The following is a 20007-nucleotide window of genomic DNA, read 5'->3' as shown; positions in this document are numbered from 1 at the left end:
CCCCTTGATGAACAGTACTAACAGTGAACTCATCTTTCAATATATGTATGTATGTACTAGAAAATTCTCCCCCGCGATGCTGCGGGTTTAATTTTTTTTTTCTTTTTTTCCCCTCAAATCTTGATCTACATAATATAATAAAATTATAATTTTACATATTACAAAAATTAGTATTTCAATTGTAAAGAGAAAGATTCAGGTAACACTTGGTATTTTAAGCAAGCTGGTATCAAGTGTCTACAATGGGGGTTTAGCACTGTTCTAATTCATTGGCAGAGTTTCATACATTATTGAGTATATGTTTGCCCACTGATCGTTTAGTAAACCATCTAATCAGCACCCTAAATAGATCCAAGTTAATAAATAATAAAAATAAAAAATAAAAAACCCAACAAAAACAAATGACAAAATTCCAATTGTAACCAAAACATATGTTTCACAAAACGCACCTAGACCATCAATTAAATAACACACAGAGACAACAAACAAAGCTTCTAGACGACCAAATTTCTCCTTTGTCTATATTAATTTTCTCTTGCTTTAAAGGTTGAACGAAACGTTAATACTAAGAAACAAAATCAAAGTCTAAAACTTCATTCCAGGACTATGGAATCTAGCCAATCTGATCCCCCCTCAAGCAATATCAGACAATCTAAATTTAGTTGCAGCACCGATATTAGACAAAAGCAAAAGACAGAATCCCTGACAGGGTCCGCCCCGGATTCCACCCTGGAATCCGAAGTGGCCCCGCGGGACCCACCTTTAAAGAAGGTTTACCAAAAATTTCGACATAACCTCCCTTAAAAATGGGCAACCGAAAACCTGTAGAATTTCAATTTCACTTCTAAACAACCCTCCCAAAACTCCTGGAGCCACCCTGCTCCCAAAACAGCACAACTCCACAATTTAGAGTATCAAATTATCCAATTAACTCAAATTACAACCAAGTCATAGGTTACAATATTAATACAAAAATCTCAAGGTTATCAGAGCAATCTAGAACCAAAAGAACAACGATACACATAGTAGGTTAGCAAGTAACCTACGAGGGATAGATGACAGCGGTGGTGCTAAGCCTCAACTCCTAAAGCCGAACAGCTACACTGCGAACTAGGCATTTGAAACTGAAGGGCCCAGGGGAAAGTACATAAAAACGTTAGCGTGAGTGGACAAAATAAATAATTTCAAACAAAAGGGATTTTATACTTTCCCACATTTATTTCTTTAAAAATTCCCGATGCATGCAATGATTAGAAAAATACAACAAGAGGAGTTCCGCTCATGAAAACCGACTAGCCCCGCTAGTCACAAACGATTAAAAGAAAAGGTTGAAACTCTGATACACAAGGAAATAAAACCAGCCCCGCTGGCTAAAATAAATCGGACTAGCCCCGCTAGTCGAAAATAGTATAATGAGTTGGGGAAGACGATAGCCATACGAGTGAGCCACCCAGGCTCGGGTGACAGCCTCCCAGGCCAAAATACTCCCATTACTCCCGTAATATACCCTTCCGCCACTAAGTGTAGCGATAGGATACTGGGGTTCAGAATTACTGTCACAGAGACAGTAATCAGCGCCACAAAGGCGGAGGGCTTCGGTGATCCCATCACCTCGCCACAAAGGCGGAAGATCAATGCTAGCAATGATAAGTCACCCAAAGTATGGCAAAAGAAAATCCGAAAACCTCATAAAACCACAAATACATAAAGCTTCCCCATATCCCGTAAAAGAATTTCCCATGACGTGTCCCACACACCAAGATAATCTCGAGTTTAAAATAAATAGGAAGAAATAATAAATATAAAGATTTACTCCATCGAAATCTCATTTCGAAAATCTCATAAAAATCTTAAATCGCCTAATATAAATAGTATAAATCCAGAAATCACATCGGAAATAAATAAATAAGAGAAGATAAGCATAATCCAATGACGTGACCGCCATAAAACCTTCAAATATTCAAATAACCAAACCCTTCCTGAAATTAACCATATACTCAGGAAATTAATACTATAAACAAATTATAAGCTCGGAACCAATTAAATAAATGCATGCATCATTCTTTGAAAAAAATAAAAGTCCACTCACAGTATGCGGCTAACGTGGTACCCAAGCGTAAGGATCCTCGTCAAGCGATGGGTCGGTACCTCGTCCTGTACATAATATATTCTGTAAACAATAATTCGATAAACAAGTACGATTCTATAATGAATCCCAAAACCCTACGAAATCCCACATCACCATTTCTTTCCGGATTCAATCCAAACTTCACCATTAATCTATCTCCGTCGATTAAAGTATTCCATATCGAAACAAAGGAAACCCGAAGGTCGGATTCCCACAATTCGACAACCAAAACTTCCAAACTTCGGGAATTCACAAACATATCCAAACTCTTCCAAGATTCACCAAACTTCACATACAAGCTCCACAACATTTATACAATTTAAAAGGGCTAAAAACTGAAATTAAAACACTGCCCACACACGCCTCCACGCGCCGCCAACAGTGGCAGCGCGTGGGCCCCACGCGCCGGTGGCCACTACCTGCGATGGCCACCATATTTTGACAGTAGCACCTACTCAACACACTGATCGATTTTCTCAACTACAACACAACCCAATTTTACCTTTAAACAGTCGAAACCGGCAGGTGAAATTTTTCCAGAAAACTCCAAGAACCCTAGAAATTTCAAATCATTAATTCGACATCTACACTGCAAATTGAAATGAAAGACCTTAGGGGAAATGATCTATGTCAAAAACCGAACCTTCGACGCCGGTTTGGTGGCCGGAGACGGCCAGAATCGCCGAAAATAATCAAAACCGGCAAGTTGCTACAGTAACCTTCCCAGCAAGAAATCGAGCTCCTCCGGCCAAATCTCCCCAAAATACCACCACAGATGCGTCAAGGGGGAGGAGACAAGCTTGGGGATGGCCAGATTTCGCCGTGGGTCGGCCGGAGGAGGGAGAAATCGGAGGAGGAAGAATCGGGCCGAAGAGGAAGGAAATGTCGGGGGAGGAGAGAGAAAGAGCCGGGTAGGTTTCGAAAAATGAAAACTTACTACAGTAACTCGGCTATTTATAGAAACTTACCATGAACAGTAACCGTAAACAGTAACTTTAATCTTTCGTTTATAACTTTCACAAATGAACCCCAAATTTTACGCACCACATATGCACGCGCTCGGTTTAACGTCCTCTACAACTTTCATGAAGGAAGTTTCCTCAAATTTTGACCCGAACGAAAAGTCAACTTTTAGGACCACTAAAAGTTTCTAAACAAGTAAAAAGTGAAAGAAATTGTCGTTTCCCGTCCAAATGACTAGTAAACGGTAAAATTTAGGTCCGGGACATTACAATCCCTCTTCTTCTTTTTTCTAAATTACCTGCTATCAACTGACCTTCGCACCCAACAGCTTAACTGACACACTTGATCGAGTAAGATCGATATTACCTTCAACCTCTCCCAATCAATCACTAAAATCCCAAACTTATAAAACCTCCTTCCACTTTCTGCGACCTGAAAAACAGACAATCAATAATTAACAACCAATCATTCGAACACTGAATAAGAAGATAAAGCAGAAAATTGAAGAATTATAACACTGATCTGAAAATTGAATTCAAAAAAAGCAAGATTGATAAACGCCCATCATCATTCAGAACCCAACAACAGCGATGAGAGATAAAAAAAATAAAATAAAAAATAATAATAATAAAAATCCAGACCTGCAACTATTCCAGACGCAGATACCTCTCCCTCTCTCTCTCTCTACCTCTTCTGCAATAAATCTAGATCGATCACTTCTTCTTTCCTCTCACAGTTTCTCTCTCTCTCTCTCTCTCTCTCTCTCTCTCTCTCTCTCTCTCTCTCTCTCTCTCTCTCTCTCTCTCTCTCTCTCTTCTGCAACAAAACCAGATTGATGCTGCGAAACAGTGAATGTCAATCTTTAGAGCAAGTGCAGCGGTTGCACTTTGACTGGGCAAAGGGAGGGATTTGCTGATGTGTTGACTGGGTAACTGAATTTGTTGCTTCCACCGGTCTTGCTTTGCCCAGCCAATTGTTGGCTGTTCTTGACTGAGGGCAAAAAAAAAGGCAACCAAATGACTAAATTCTTGACTGGGGGTGAAGGGCTGCCAGCTCAGCTGTGGGCATAACGTGGCTGACATCGTCTCCTTTCCGTGAAGCATGACGCGTTGAAGTAAGGCAGTGGAGGACGAGACGTTGACGCGTGGCACCGCAATTAGGCAGGATTTGACGCCCAGTCGCCGAGAGGATGCCAGAAAACTGGAATTCCGGCCGGGTCATGTCGCACGGCTGTGGGAGGCCTTCGATCTCCTTCTGGGCTGAGTGGTGAGGTGAGGCACCATTGTGGGGAGGACGAGCGGGCCGAGGCGAGCCCGTATGGCCCGGGTCCGCTGCCGGAGGATGCACGACATGACCTTGATAGCTCAGAAACCTACCTAGAGCTCAATCTGCGAAAGATCCTTGATAGCTCAATCAAATTCTCCGATTTCTTCACACGAACTATCTCATAACACCAAGTGTGATCTTGCTCCAATCGCTCTTCCCCTCTCTCTCCATTCTCCTAGCGAAAAATGGCATACGATAAAATAAAGAAAGAACCAAAGACCATTCAAAACATTCAACACAAATTATCGGAGCTAAAAACTGATGTAGCAAGGCAATAATATCAAAGAGAGGAAAAAACACAGACCTGCTAAGACATTAGGCAATAAAATAAGGGTCAAATTTCTTAACTACATCTTTGTTCATGCGAACAGTAGAAGATAGGATTTTAAAATGGAGCAGCTACTTTTACAACATAGGGACCTGTTTTTACTTGAATATCATCTCTGGAGAACTTTTGTTCAGCAAATGTTGTAACTGATCTTGTGTCAAACCTGTCAGAGAAAACCAAGCACATAATAGTTAACTTGATCAATACACCAATTGAAATACCATCAATTACAGAAACGTGTATGCCTTACATGTTCAAAATATGATGGCTTGCTTCGATTACAGTAATGGATACATCATCAGCTACAAATTCATGAAGCTCAGCAAGCTCACACCTACTGGACCGCCACCAACAACTACAAAATGCAAAATTGGAAGAAGAACCACAATCACTACTTGATCAATCATCAAGAAATTAATAAACATGCTTTTCACTATCCATATATCACAAAAGCAATCAATATCCCAGAATCGAAAAATTTCATAGCAGAGATGAAGAGTTCAAGAGTTGTGTACCTTAAGCAAATTGTTCCTGCATATTAGTGCAATTCAACATATATCCATCCAAAGGAAGTCATCAAGCATCATTCGTATTGAAAATTTGGAGCAATTTGAAAATTATTTCCAGAAATTAAGGAACCCAGAAAAGTCCCCCTTTTGTGTTTTGACGTGAAGAAGAGAACCGAGAGAAGAGATTGACTACCGAGAATTTTGTCCGTTGTTTTTGACTTTTCAACATACAACAACTAATGGGCTTCTAGCCTGTCTAATTAAAAACTCACGGATCATAACCGCACTTTTTTTTTTTTGTTTTTTTGTTTTTTTTTTTTGAGAATACAATAAAAGAGGGGTGCAACACGAGGACTTCCCAGGAGGTCACCCATCCTAGTACTGCTCTCGCCCAAGCAAGCTTAACTTCGGAGTTCTGATGGGATCCGGTGCATTATTGCTGGTATGATCGCACCCTTTTTTTTTTTTTTTTTTTTGTTTCTTTAGGTTTTTCACAAGTATAAAAAGCACCAATAAATAAATCTTAAATTTAGGTTCAGTTTTAAAAAGCATATGATAGGCTTTGATACCAATTACTAACCTGATGATGTAGAAGCCATTGCAATGCCGAAAGCACAAGTCTTCTGTTCTCTCCAATGCTTTAGCAGTCTATAATGGGGTAGACAATAATGTTTGATTAATTGTAAGAATAGGGACCTTGCTTTATATAGGAGTAGATGATTCCTAAACCTTCCCATAAAGATTTCCTTGTGAATCATGGATTCAACTCCTCTGCAAAGCATAACTGCATAAGTAAACTAATTATAGTCCACATAGGATTAGGTTTCCTCAACCTGCAAAGAGTATAATCACACTTTCCTTATTTGCAAGTTATCCGGATTGCATCACATTGTGTAATCCTTAATTCTTGTTCCTAAGATGATCTTATATTGTGATTAATGAAGTTCCATATTGTATGATAGTCCAATTAGGTTTTATATGTTTGGCACCAGATTTGTAATGAGAATCACTTCAAAAAGTTATGGCAATCTCTTTTCTCTGTTTTTTCTGCTAAAAAGGAGCACAAGATAGTAGTTTTTTAAGTTCTAAGTAAATCAACTAAACTACTAAATAGAAGAGAGTTCACAAAGTGCAGCAACTAATTTTCTAGCACTGATGTTGGATTGGACCAACATAACTTATCTTCTACATAACAATACATTTTTGATATAAACAGCAAGACATCCAAATAATGACTTAAACAGAAACTATATAAGCAGAGCAGGATTGAGCATAGTCTTCAGACATTTCACGGTTCATTCCAACCCACTTGCTAACAATGAACCTACACAGGATACTTCATCCCAAATCCAATATGTCAACATGCACAAACAAAAGTCAAGACCCTTTTATACTGTGTATAGATGCCATTAAAGAAACAAATGCTGAGGCGCATCTAAATGGTAATCGAGTTATTAAGAAAATTTAAATCATGAATCGATCAATGATGCAATTCATAGAGACATTCCTCATTTAATCATTACAGAAAATGTAGCTGTTTGTGATTCCAATTTCCAAATCTAAATTGGTATGCACATCCATAGTGAGGAGAGTGAAGGGGGTCATATAAAACACTACAGAAATCAAATGTGATTACACTCGAGCAAACAACCCAAGAACGCACAAAACTGACCATTTCAATCATGAATACAACACTAATTCAGTTCCAACGAGCAGTATTTGATGCTTCTATGCCATAATCTAAGCCAGGTTGGTTGCTGGGATTGTGAAACTGGACTAAAAGTCTACAACCTCAATGTTTCCACAAATAAGAGATAAATGAAATTCAGAATCAAAACCAGATACAAAAAAAGAAAAGAAATTTGGACATGTGATTAGCAAAACCGAATGAAAAAGCACAGGCCCGCTCACCTGCGGGACGAAAATAAAGGGACAAAACGGGATGAAATCATCCCAACCATCAGATCTTAATTAAATTGATTGATAGGAGCATTTTAATGCGACGTTTTAACTGCATTTCCCTACATTTTTCTGCGCCATTTCCTTGAAAAATCCCTGTTTTGGAAAGTTTCCATTCTTTGATTGGGAAAGTTCCTTATTGTAGAAAGTTTCCATTTCTGTAGTTTTCATTTCTCATTTCTGGCAAGTTTCCATTTTTCAGTTTAGGAAAGTTTCTATTTTTCATTTTTAGTAAGTTTCTATTTTCATTTTTTTAGAAAGTTTCTATTTTAAGTATAGTTTCTATTTTCAGGACCTCCGAGCTAAAAAGTGGAAATGAATACACGAATGGAAAGAGGAGCTTGCGAACATCAAGACGAACGAATATGAGAGAAAACGGCCCACACATTTGAGCAGAAATGAAGAAATAAGCTTTCCTAGTCCAACCAGGAAATCCTACGAAATGGAGGAAGGCTTCCCTAGCAAGTTTCCAACGCAACCATGAAAAAGAAATGGAAAAATAATGTGTTTTGCGTTGGAGGATGAAAAGGCTTGAAGTTGAAGCAACGAGGCCCAAGAACTTTACGGATTTGAGTTGGATTTTCGGCAAAATGGATCAAGGCCCGTAAAAGCCCATGGAATTAGGGTTTTGTGACGAAATGGAGATATTTTTGGGAATTAAATCTGATTTTGCCATGGGAAATCATGAAGATAATGTGAAAAATCAAGAAGAAATCAAGGAAAAACGTTGGAAATATTATAGGGAGAGTTTCAAGGGATTGTGCAACAAGAAAAAGCTCAAAACAAGTCCAAATTCGCTCCTAAATCCCCTCAATATATTTTGGACGAAAATGAGGAATAAAATCTGTATTTTGTCATGAAAATCAACAGAAAATCAAGGGGAGACATTAAAGGAAGTCCATGGAGAGATTTACGGAAGAAAATGTTCAAAAACAAGTCCAGATTCGTTCCTACAATTCCTAAAGCAATTTTGGCCGAAAATAAAGAAGAAAATCAGAATTAATTCATGGATATTCGGCAATAATATATTTGGGACTTATTTTGAAGGCTTATGATTGGTTGGATGACACACCAGGGCTTACATGACAATTTGTGATTGGTTGAAGTTATGTGGCATTTTCTGATAATTCCTTGGAAAATAATAGAAGATTCATGAAGACTTGGAGACCAAGGCCAACGTCCCCTATATATACTCCCCCTATGCTAGACGTTTTACCACCCCATAATTCAGAAAATTCTCTCTACGCGAAAGCTCTCTCCATCCTCTAGTGCATTCAACGTTTCAAGCAAGGGAGAAGAAGAAGAAGAAGAAGGAGCCGTGAGCATCATCATCCATCCTCCACCTTGAAGCTTGCTTTCGAGATTCAAGAATCCATAACGTTTCATCCTTCATCCCCATCTCCATCTCACGGTGTAATTCAACCTCTTTCTTTGTAATCTTGCTTTGTTTCGTGAGAATTGTTTCTAGTTGACATTGATGTTTGAACAAGGTTTATAATCTGGAATTTTATGATTGAATAAAGGATTTTCGATTTCTATGTTGTGATTCCATAGTTGCTTATGTGTGATTGTTCGATTGAATTTGCTTTATAGATAACTTTTGTATTTTAATCTTATGTGGTTGCAAACACTTAGGGTTTTGATATAATTGGTGCTAGGTTTAAGAATATGAAATCGACTTTTCGTTTTGTGTAAACTTGAATCAAAGTAGTAAAGGTTTTGGACAAAAATCGAATTCAATTGAAGAGGATTGCAATTAGGTGAACTTATTCATACTAAGTTGTACACTTGAGTTGATAGCCTTTCCTTGAACTTCTTGCGTTGAACATGTATGATTGACTAGCTTTCTAGGGTTTGATTACATGTTTGATAGGATTAATCTATGTGCTTTCATTTAGATTAATTAGCGTTGAAAAGTAAAATATGGGAAATCGTTTGCTTTCGAATGTTTCACATGATCAACTCCTTTCACATGACTTGGAAGAACAATATGAAGTTAATTCGAATTCAATCATGAACTTGGTTTTAATCTTTGTTTCTTACATATCATTCTTGTATTTGTGTTTTTTGTTTATACTTAGTTTTAATTCTCTTTAATTTTCGAAAAACCAAAAACCTAAAACCCCCCTAATTTCATGAATAGTGTTTATATGTGTAAATATTATACTTTGTTTTATTTTAATTGTTTATATTGTCTTACATTGACAGGTGTACCCTCAATCCCCGGAATAGAACGATCCCTACTTGCTTATACTACTAATGATATTTCTAGGGTTAAATTGTGCGCTCGCTTTGAGTGCATCATTGATCAAACAGATAGAATACCAAACCATTAAAACCAAATCTGTTTAGACTGCTAATACTCCACGCCTAATCTGTTTATCTTCCTCCTCCCTCGTCTCAACCCTCAATCCATTTACGATCTCTCAGAGCCTCTCCTATACCATTCTTCATTCTTCCTCATCACCATAAGACTGGTCTCTCTTGAAGGTATTTTTCTTAGATTTTACTCTCTCTCTCTCTCTCTCTCTCTCTCTCTCTCTCTCTCTCTCTCTCTCTCTCTCTCGATTTTAGGTTTTTTTTTTCTTTCTTTCTTTTCAGTTTGGTGAATCATGGAGCCATTGTATTTTGTTTGATGATTTCGTTGCTGGTGTTCTGATTTCATTGTCGAAATTTTGGTTGTTCCTGTGTAAGTATTGATTTTGGTTGCAAATGGTTCGTATTTGGATCCCTGCTCAAAATGCGATTGTCTGGATTTGCTATGTTTATTTTGGGATTTGAAAGTTTTTCTATTTTTAATTGCTGGGATATAGAGTTGGTCAAAAGAAATTGAAAAAAGGTCAATACTTTTTGTCTATGGAATGGATTGAATCATTGAATAGGAAGCCTCATTGACCAACTTAATTAAGTGGTTAGACTCTTTGCTGGTTTTCTGTTTCACCATTGTCGAAATTTTGGTTGTGAAAATGATTTCATTCTCTCTTTGTTTCTCTGCTTCACCGTCAAATTTTTTTTTTTTTTTTCAAAGTAAGGCAATATGTTAATTCAAAGCACTAAACTTCAAAAGGTCAACATAGATTTGTTTAATGAGAAGGTCATGGCCTCGAACAATTTTGTCGTTAAAGTGCAAATTCCATACATGAGAGCTGAATTATAATATAAGCAAAATGCTTGACTATTGAAATTTGTTTAGTTTTTAACTTCTTTTTTATTAGTGCCTGTTATTAGTGTTATGTCTTTGAATCTGTTGCAGCGAAATTCTACTTATAGTTGTGTTTGTAATATAATGCTGCAGGTTTATGATGGGTGAACCATCGCTACAAGAGCTGAATGAGAATGTTGTTGTAGCATAAAAATCAACCCCACTGAGCAATCAAATGAAGCACCACTTAGCATGTAAAGGATGAAGTTGATCTTTCTTCTATTTTGTTTCAGCATAATCTCTAGCTTTTTGATATGTAATGGATTGTAATATGCATCAGTTGGATTGTCATTCAATGAATGTTTTTTCATTCATCCACTGACAGAACTTGTGTATGCTCTTTTGCATTATGATTATAACTTGTGTTTCAATTTTTATTCACCACAGTATACTACACAAGGATTCTATAATTGAGCTAATTGAATCATCCGCCACCCATTTTTTGGATATTTCAATTGATAATTTAATGCAAGGTCGAGCAAAAATGTCCAACTTGGTACTATTATTTCCACTGCAGAATAAGGAGGTAAAGCTCTGTTTAGTAATGATACAGCAAAAGTCTTTAGCTTAGTGTTTTTTTTTTTTTTGACCCCAGCATAAGCATGCAGTAATCCATTAACAAAATCACATGTAATTCAAGCACTGAACAATTAGCAAGAACAACAGATAATAATAGCCAACCAGAACACAATGATCGATCTCACAAGCATACACCAATTTGTTTACTAGCAACCACATAGTACTCCAGTAGCCAGGAAGCCCAGTGGTGACAAGCATGCACCAAATTCTGTGCAAGCAAAGACTTGATGCAGTAATGTCACTGCTTTCCATTTTTGAAACGCTGGTTCATAAGTAGCACAAGCAACACAATAGAGACTTGTATTTAAGGACAAACAAACTCAGGATAACATGTATACCCGAGCATCACATGACATAATCACCAAGACAATTATTGTGTTGAAACTTGACGACCCCCTCATTAACTATGTCATACCCGTTTTGTCAACATGCATAACACACAAATCCAAACGGATATCTTAGCTTAGGCACATGCAAGATATATATCTAAGAAGCTAAGTCTTTAGCTTAGTGTTATTGGCCTGTAGCAGAAGTCTTCACAATTCCAGTACTAAACACCTGAGTAAATAATACATATACAGTAATCCCAGTGGTATATTTCATTCCAGTATTAATAACAATCTCCATAAATCGGGATAAGACAATCAATTTAACAAGAATTTTAAATTTCCCAACAGAAACATCCAACTTTATCACAAAAGAATTTAAGCTAACTAATCAATTTGTTCTAGTAACTGATTGAATCACTATCTCTGCAACTTTTATGGTCAGGAGTGAAATCACAGCTACAATTAGCTGTCCTTTCTGACTCCGATCAATCTCCACCTTCATTTGCAGCGGTTGTTGGTGATAATAAACGCAATGCAGTTGAGAAGGGTGTTAGCAACCAGAATCAAATGAAGAGTTCCCTACAAAACAACATACCAAGATTCAAATTCTATCTAAACAATGCTCATCTGTGGAAAAACTGTCACACCCCGAATTTTGAAATAAGGATTCAAATCCGGAACATGACTAATAACAATACAAATAACGTTCTGAATTTTTCTCTCAGAAACAACCACACCTTACACCTCTTAATATTACATAACCAAATCCTCAAGCTACTTATTACAGCACACTCTCACCAAATCAAATTGTAAGCTCAAATGAGTATAATTCTCCTCACAAAAACAAATGCTGTAAATCTAACACTAATACTCTAAACCGCACGATCACTGCCCTGATTCTCCTGACCTGTGAGATTACCCGCTACACAATTTGAATAGTGTACCGGGAATTGCAACAACACAAAACCCGGTAAGCTTTTGACAGCTCGTGAGTAAACAAGAAAGAACTGTTGATTGATTAAATTGCAATTATTATAACTCAGGTAAACAATCAACAAATATTGCAGCATTAATATGTGAAATAACATTTGAGCAACACATGCTTGATCTCAACCAACAAATATTGCAACATTAATATGTGAAATAACATTAAAGTAATGCATGCTTGATTTTCTTTTCACAAACACCTTCACATATTCAAAATATATCATGGATAGATATTTGATCAATTTCACTAACACCTTCACATATTCAAAATATATCATAGATAGATATTTGATCAACATAACATAAGTCTTTTTAGTGAATTTTCAGATTAACTGGTATCAGATCATAAATCCACGTGTTAGGGTCCATAATACCAAAACACGGGAAAACCAGGTTGACTGGTATCAAATCATAAATCCACGTGCTAGGGCCATAATCCCAAAGCACGGGTAAGCCGCAGCATACCAAGGCCACCACCAAGGCATGTATACTCAAAGTAAGCACCCTTCCTAAGAGTATAATAGTGCACTATCTGAAGGGACTAGGGCCCACAGCTTAACAACCACGAAGCATAACCACGAAACACCACGAAGCACATTTACCAGTAATTCACTTAAGCACGGGGTTGTTGTAATCACCCGACTTCATAATTATATTTTTCAGACATAATCAATTTCACAACATACAATCTTTATAAATTTTAGATTGTATAAATGTATATGTACACCCATATAAAGAGACATATTATTTCAAGACAAATCTTTACTTCTTAAAATAATTTCCACAGATTCACAATTGGGCATATAAAATAGCTTTCACATCACATGATCAACATTTCATTATTCAACAATTAAATGGGAGATTAATAGCTTGAATAATATCCAAATCCATTCTCAATCATTTCATCATGCCAATCACACACCAATCAACATATATATTTCACGTAAATATATATATATACGTAATCATCCGCTCAGGAATGACCACTAATACCAACTATAGTTCAAGCATAAAAACCGTGAAATTCATTTGTATAATAAAATCATTTTACTTACCTATGGACCGTAGTTGATCAAGTCCATATAATTTAAAACAAATATTTATTCCACAAATGTTTTCACACAATTACGACAATAATAAAGTAATTAAATTTATTCGGTTCGTAATATGAACCACGATTACGACAATAATAAAGTAATTAAATTTATTCGGTTCGTAATATGAACCACGTGAGGTTTACTCACCTCTAATCCAGCTGCGTCTTCTAAAAAGTCAAATATAACGATATTCCAAACGCTCGTCAACTCAAACCGTCACCCACCTAATCAAATGTACTTGAAATTAGCCAACAATTCCAAAACATACTTAAACGACAATCCAATGGTCGGATCTTCGCCCGTGACCTCACAAAATTATCGGGACAGTCATACGATCAACATATCAGAACTACAAGTCCATCGGACGGTCCGATCTTCACAGATCATTAATCGAACAATCGAAATTGATCGAAATCGTAAAATTCATAACTTAATCATACTATCTCCAAAAATTATGAATTATATATGCAGACGATCATATCGACACGTAGAACACAAAAATGGACAGAAACTGTCCTTGGGGTGGCCGGAGGTCGCCGGAAACCACCATCACAGTGGCGGCACCGCCGCCCATTCAAAGTCAAAATTAGACAAAACTATCAACATGAAAGTTCTTCATCTTAACTCGAATTGAAACTTTCATAACTACACAAAAGTCTGATTATGAACCAATCGATCGAATTTTACCTTAGAAGCCAACGGATCCGATGAACCCTAGTTTTGAATTCGTTCCAATTCGATCTCCACAGATGAAATCGATGCAATCCACCTTAGGGAAAATGATCTACATCCTCAGAAGTGAAGAATCCCCTCAAGAATCACGGTAAAAGGTGGCCGGAGGAGGGAGAACGATGGTGGGGAAAAGAGGTGATTTCCAGCTCGACTGCACCGTGTTCTTCGACTTGTAGCTGCTACCACGTTGGTTATTTCCCCTCGATGTCTTCCACAAAGTTGTAATATAGCTCAATCCCAGAAAAATCCCTTTTGGAATCAACTCGATTCGAGGTCGGATGAGAGAGATATCGGCCGGTTAAGGAAGAGCAGCATCGGTGAATTCCAGCTCGAGCTGTGCAGCTTCTCGGCCTCCTAGCGCGTTCCACGGTTCTTTTCTCACCTTGATGTCTTCTAGGAAGTTTTAACTGACTTCAAGGCGAATGAAATTTCTTTTGGAATCAAGTCGATCAGAGGTCTGTGGAGGGAGATATGGCCGGACAAAGGAGAGCCCAGAGAAAGAAGAAAATCACGATGGAGAGGAGGGAGAAGAGAGAGCTTCGGGGACTGTTCAGCAAAAATGGGATTTTTTCGTCCTTAATGAAAAAAATCCGAAAACTTCCTATTTATAGAAAATTCCTAAATTTCAAATATTCATAAATTATTCATACGAACTCCGAATATTGCGTTCCACATATGCACGCGATCGTATCGACGAGCTCTACAATTTTCATGAAGGAAATTTTTCCAAATTCAGTACGTATAAAAAGTCAACTTCTGCGTGCCGCTAAATAACGTTCGATTTCGAAAATAAAATCGTTCGAACTACTTCCACAGCTTCCACAACTTCTCCAAGCTTCGTACTCGCTCCTAATACCGCAAATTCAATTATAAAAAATCCACGGAATTTAATTTGGATTTTTTTCGGGGTATTACAAAAACTATCATAAGATATAGAACAAAGTGAAACTACACAGCTCATTCAACTCGGTGCAATATGGCCTCTGTCACTTTCATCAACACCAAAATTATCATAAGATATCAACACCAAAACTATCATAAGATATAGAACAAAGTGAAACTACACATCTCATTCAACTCAGTGCAATATGGCCTCTCTCACTCTTATCAACACCAAAACTTTGACTCAAAGATTTTGACTTTGATCACTTCACAAAAGGATGAAGGAAAAGAAACTAACCTATAAAAAGGCAGGACCAAACCCAGCTTGCTTTATGTTCTTCCCAAATGTATAGCACAGATGGCTGTAGCATCAATCACACTTTTAGTAATAAAGCAGTCAAACAATTTTCACAACCAAAATTTCGACAATGGTGAAACAGAACACCAGCAAAGAGTCTAACCACTTAATCAAGTTGGTCAATGAGGCTTCCTATTCAATGATTTAATCCATTCCATGGACAAAAAGTATTGACCTTTTTTCAATTTCTTTTGACCAACTCTATATCCCAGCAATTAAAAATAGAAAAACTTTCAAATCCCAAAACAAACATAGCAAATCCAGACAATCGAATTTTGAGCAGGAATCCAAATACGAACCATTTGCAACCAAAATCAATACTTACACAGGAACAACCAAAATTTCGACAATGAAATCAGAACACCAGTAACGAAATCATCAAACAAAATACAATGGCTCCATGATTCACCAAATTGAAAAGAAAGAAAGAAAAAAAAAACCTAAAATCGAGAGAGAGAGAGAGAGAGTAAAATCTAAGAAAAATACCTTCAAGAGAGACCAGTCTTATGGTGATGAGGAAGAATGAAGAATGGTATAGAGGAGGCTCTGAGGGATCGTAAATGGATTGAGAGTTGAGACGAGGGAGGAGGAAGATAAACAGATTAGGCGTGGAGTCTTAGCAGTCTAAACAGATTTGGTTTTAATGGTTTGGTATTCTATCCGTTTGATCAATTTAATTAATATCTGACGGCTGGGATGATTTCATCCCGTTTTGTCCCTTTATTTTAGTCCAGCAGGTGAGCGGGCCTGTGAAAAAGCATATACCTGGAGAAGTAGCTCACCCAAAACAGAGAGAGAAGGAGGGTCCCAGTTTCTGAACTTACTGGTCAGCCACGTGTTCTGGTTCATGCGGTCCTCTCCTCTTATTGGGCCACATAAGAGTTAGTGAAATGACGATATTAGTCCCCAAGTCCTAACCTTTTAGGTCAACCGAGACCCCAGTGTGTTATAGTGTTGGATCTTGTAGAGCAAGCAAGACAGTGTAACAGAGAGACGAAGAAGAAGGGTTGCCGGAGTTGAACTCAATTCAATCTTCTTCGAAAATGGTGAAGCCATCGTCATCGTCGTCCTCTACGAGTCAGGACGCCTTTGCCCTTTTCAATTCTCTGAGATCGGCTTACACGGCCACACCTGCCCTTCTCAAGGTCTTCTTCTTATTTCTCTTTTTCTTTTCTATTAAAATTCTCAAACATCTTAACCAACTTTCTCATATTGGTTTTGTTTTGCGTTGAATCATCAGATCATTGATCTCTATGTTGGTTTCACTGTATTCACTGCCATCATCCAGGTAATGTTCATCAGTTCTGTTTTCATGTTTTCAATTAGGTAATTGTTACATTGTGAAATTGGGAATGCTCATTTTGATTGAATCTTAAGTAAATGGAAAAACATTTTAATTGATGTGAAATCAGTCAAGTTTCCTGCTTCAGTTGTCTTCTGCATGACCAAGTTTTGGTTTTGGGACTTCTGGGTATGTGCATTAAGAAACTTTTGAGACCCAGGTTGAATTGTATGAGAATCATGATTTCTGGTAGCGACTCTGATTTTCGTTCTTATAATGAATAGTGTAAGTAAATACAGAATTCTAACATCACAAGAATTTCTCAGTTTTCTTGAATTACAGTCTTATGTTGCTCATCTTGGTCAGAGTTTATCAGATGTGTTTCCTGTTTGATCTTTTGATCATAACAATGTGTTGATCTTAGTTATGGCTTGCTGCAATTGTTAACAATCATGTTATTTGTATTGTTGTGATCTAAATTATTTCTTCATTTCTCCATATGGTTTCATTTTTGTTGGATCAGATCAGATTGGGTTGAATTTTGTTATTACTAAACGGATTTGGATTTAAGTGATCTGCTATAAACCCGGTCCGTCTTATAAGTCTATTATGTGGTGGCCTCGTTAACCCTTTCCTAAATACGCCACTTGGTTCATTTGGTGAACACCACCACATGTGGCAAGACTGAAGAGTGTGCCACTAGTGAGCCCTCATTTGGTGAACACCACCAAATGTGACGAGACTAAAGAGTGTGCCACTAGTGAACACGGAAGGCGTAGATTGGATGTGGAAGGCATTTTTGCCGAAGGGGTTGGATCGGGACTATCCTGTGGCGAATGTGTTTCGACCAGACGTGGTGGATTTTCCGTGCGACAATTGTGTATGTTAGGGGATTCGATCCGTGGCAAGATTGGCAGTTGAGGTATTGCAAGGGATTGAAGAAATGCGGGAAACAAGCGGAGGTAGTAATGTTTCCAAATGTCATTCACATTTTCTATGCTTATCCGAGTTGGAAGACTCTTTAGCGTTTATTCAAAAGTCAGAAATTTTGTATAAGCGCAATTAGTTAATGCAACTAAAATAGAACATTAATCGACTCATCAATTATATTGTTTTTTTTTTTTAGTTACAAGGGAGCCCCAGCAGACCTAAAAAAATCGTCCACTGGATGCTAAGCCAACCTGTTACTAAGCCAACCTGGATGCAGCTCTACTGTTATCAAAGACCCCACATTTTGGTGAATGTACCACACTGGTATTTCATTTCCAGGACCAATAAAGCTAAAATTACGGGTAGAATGTACGGACGAACCCCAATGTTGAAACTTCAGATAGCGTGTTAGCAATGAAAGTGCGATACTCCCACAGCTTTCATTCTCCACCATTTTGAAACAATTAACAAATGTTCCTTCTAGCATCGAATTGTATTGTCCATTTTGATTGGCCAATGTATCTAATGAAATGCAGTTGCTAGCGTCTACCCATACATAAGATGGAAGCTCTGGTAATATCCTGAGCTTACGGCACTGATTCAAGAGTAGAGTTTCAAGTCCAGAGAGTTGGCCGATGCTCCCAAGTAGTCTAACAAATTGATTTCTGATGAGATTTAATTCTCTCAATGAAGACAAGCATCCAAAATCACTCGGCATTGCTTCTTCAGAAAGATTGCAGTCACTTAAATCCAGTTTGGTTAATGAATGCAAACCAAATAAACAATGCAACGACAATCCTGCGCGAATGTGACTTCTTTTTTGCAATAACTGAAGAGGGTTGAACACCATATTCCAGGATTTAGGTGACTGTGCTTTACATCCGTGAAGGGATAATTCTTTCAAGTTTTTCAAAAGACCAATTGAGTAGGGCACTTCTCTTATGCCAGATCCACTCACATCAAGTGTCTCCAAACAAGCAACATGACCCAACTCATCTGGCAATTTTTCAAGCTTTGAGCAACCAGAAAGATTGAGATCTTCGAGAGATTTTAAGCCACTTACACTGCTTGGAAGACGCACAAGATTCTTGCAATCTTTCAAGTTCAGCACAATAAGTCTTTCAAGCACTTCAATTCCTGGATCAACCTTATACAATCTTATACAACCTTCAAGAACTATGAACTCGAGATATGGCATGCCTTTAAATTTTGGCCTGCTGACAAGATTCAGAGAGTGACTCAGATTAATGGTTTGCAAATTGTATAGAGGCTGCATGTCAAGTAAAAAGCATAGAAAAAATTAGCTTCCATGATATATTCAACAATTATTATAAGTAATAAAAGAATGATATAGTAATTGTAGGATACCTCAGTTCCTATCCGAACATGTTTAATACAGCTATGACACAAACTAAGTTCGAGCAGCTTTTGAGGGTCAAAATGTGATGGCAGAGATTTTAACGGATACCTCGTCCAATCAAGAAGCCGTAAACTATTGGGAAGAGATTCAAGCCCCTTAGGTAGGTTCCCATTATTAATCTTCAGGTATCTCAATTTGTTTATCATTGAAAATGATTTTCGATTCACGTCCACCTTTACTTCTAACTCGGTTAAGTCCACAAATATGCCTTCTATTGCTTCAGTTCCCTATTAACCCAATTTTATCGTATCATAAAAAGCAGATTTAACAGACCGAATTGTCATATAATTTATTAGCAAATAAGAACTTAAATTATTCTTGTACTAAATCTCTTACATTATTTTTGGTCAAGACATGTTTGATGTCTTCAGGAAGCCATAACCTACTGCGCTTGCCTGGCTCATCAGTAGATTCCCGGCGTACAATTTCCCAACCCATTTCTTGGAGCAAATCGTGCATCCATAGTCTTCCATGCGAAACAGTCAAGAGAGATCTTTCGGTAAGAACTTTTAATCCAATAATTGCAGAAACATCGCAACTCATCAGTACTTCTGTTACTCGATCTTTGTCCTCTCCGTAAAAGAAGCATGCAATGTCTAGGAATATTTTCTTCTCCTCATCATCCAGACCATCATAACTTACTTTAAGTATGTCAAAAATTTCCAAGTTACAAACTCTTCCCAGTTTTGTCAATGCACTATTCCATTCACTTAGGTCTCTTCCATACAAAAAAGAACCCCAGTACTTCAAGAGCTAAAGGAAGACCTTTGGCATAATCTATAACATATTCTGAAAAATCATGAAAATCTTCTTCAGGGTAAACTCTTTTGAATGCTTTCCAGCTAAAAAGCTTAAGAGAATCATCATGATTTAATTCTTCGACCTTCAATCTTCTCTCCACTCCATGTTCAATCAACAAATGCTCATTTCTAGTTGTGATAAGAACTCTACTCCCTGAACCAAACCACTCTTGGTTTCCTGCCAAATATTTTAAAT

The 20007-nt window shown here is 37.5% G+C and overlaps 1 protein-coding gene, 2 long non-coding RNA genes and 1 other non-coding gene across 4 annotated transcripts in view; 1 reads left to right on the top strand and 3 right to left on the bottom strand.

Moving 5' to 3' along the window:
• The window catches only part of LOC112172254 (TMV resistance protein N), a 36870-nt gene that overhangs the window by 15694 nt on the left and 1169 nt on the right, over nucleotides 1-20007 (bottom strand). The window lies entirely within an intron of this gene.
• LOC112174889 lies at nucleotides 5592-5710 on the bottom strand. The gene has a single exon (XR_002926201.1). It is a non-coding gene; the product is annotated as a 5S ribosomal RNA (ribosomal RNA).
• Nucleotides 8583-10839, top strand: LOC121049688. Its single transcript, XR_005801071.1, has 3 exons — nucleotides 8583-8626; nucleotides 9422-9703; nucleotides 10509-10839. It is a non-coding gene; the product is annotated as an uncharacterized LOC121049688 (long non-coding RNA).
• LOC112173651 lies at nucleotides 11511-14704 on the bottom strand. The gene is made up of 3 exons (XR_002925653.2): nucleotides 14095-14704; nucleotides 13555-13631; nucleotides 11511-11902 (listed from the first exon to the last, which is right to left on the bottom strand). It is a non-coding gene; the product is annotated as an uncharacterized LOC112173651 (long non-coding RNA).

Source organism: Rosa chinensis, chromosome 6 (genome assembly GCF_002994745.2).
Source record: "Rosa chinensis cultivar Old Blush chromosome 6, RchiOBHm-V2, whole genome shotgun sequence".
Lineage (NCBI taxonomy): Eukaryota > Viridiplantae > Streptophyta > Magnoliopsida > Rosales > Rosaceae > Rosa > Rosa chinensis.
This window is presented reverse-complemented; position numbering and strand designations above follow the sequence as displayed.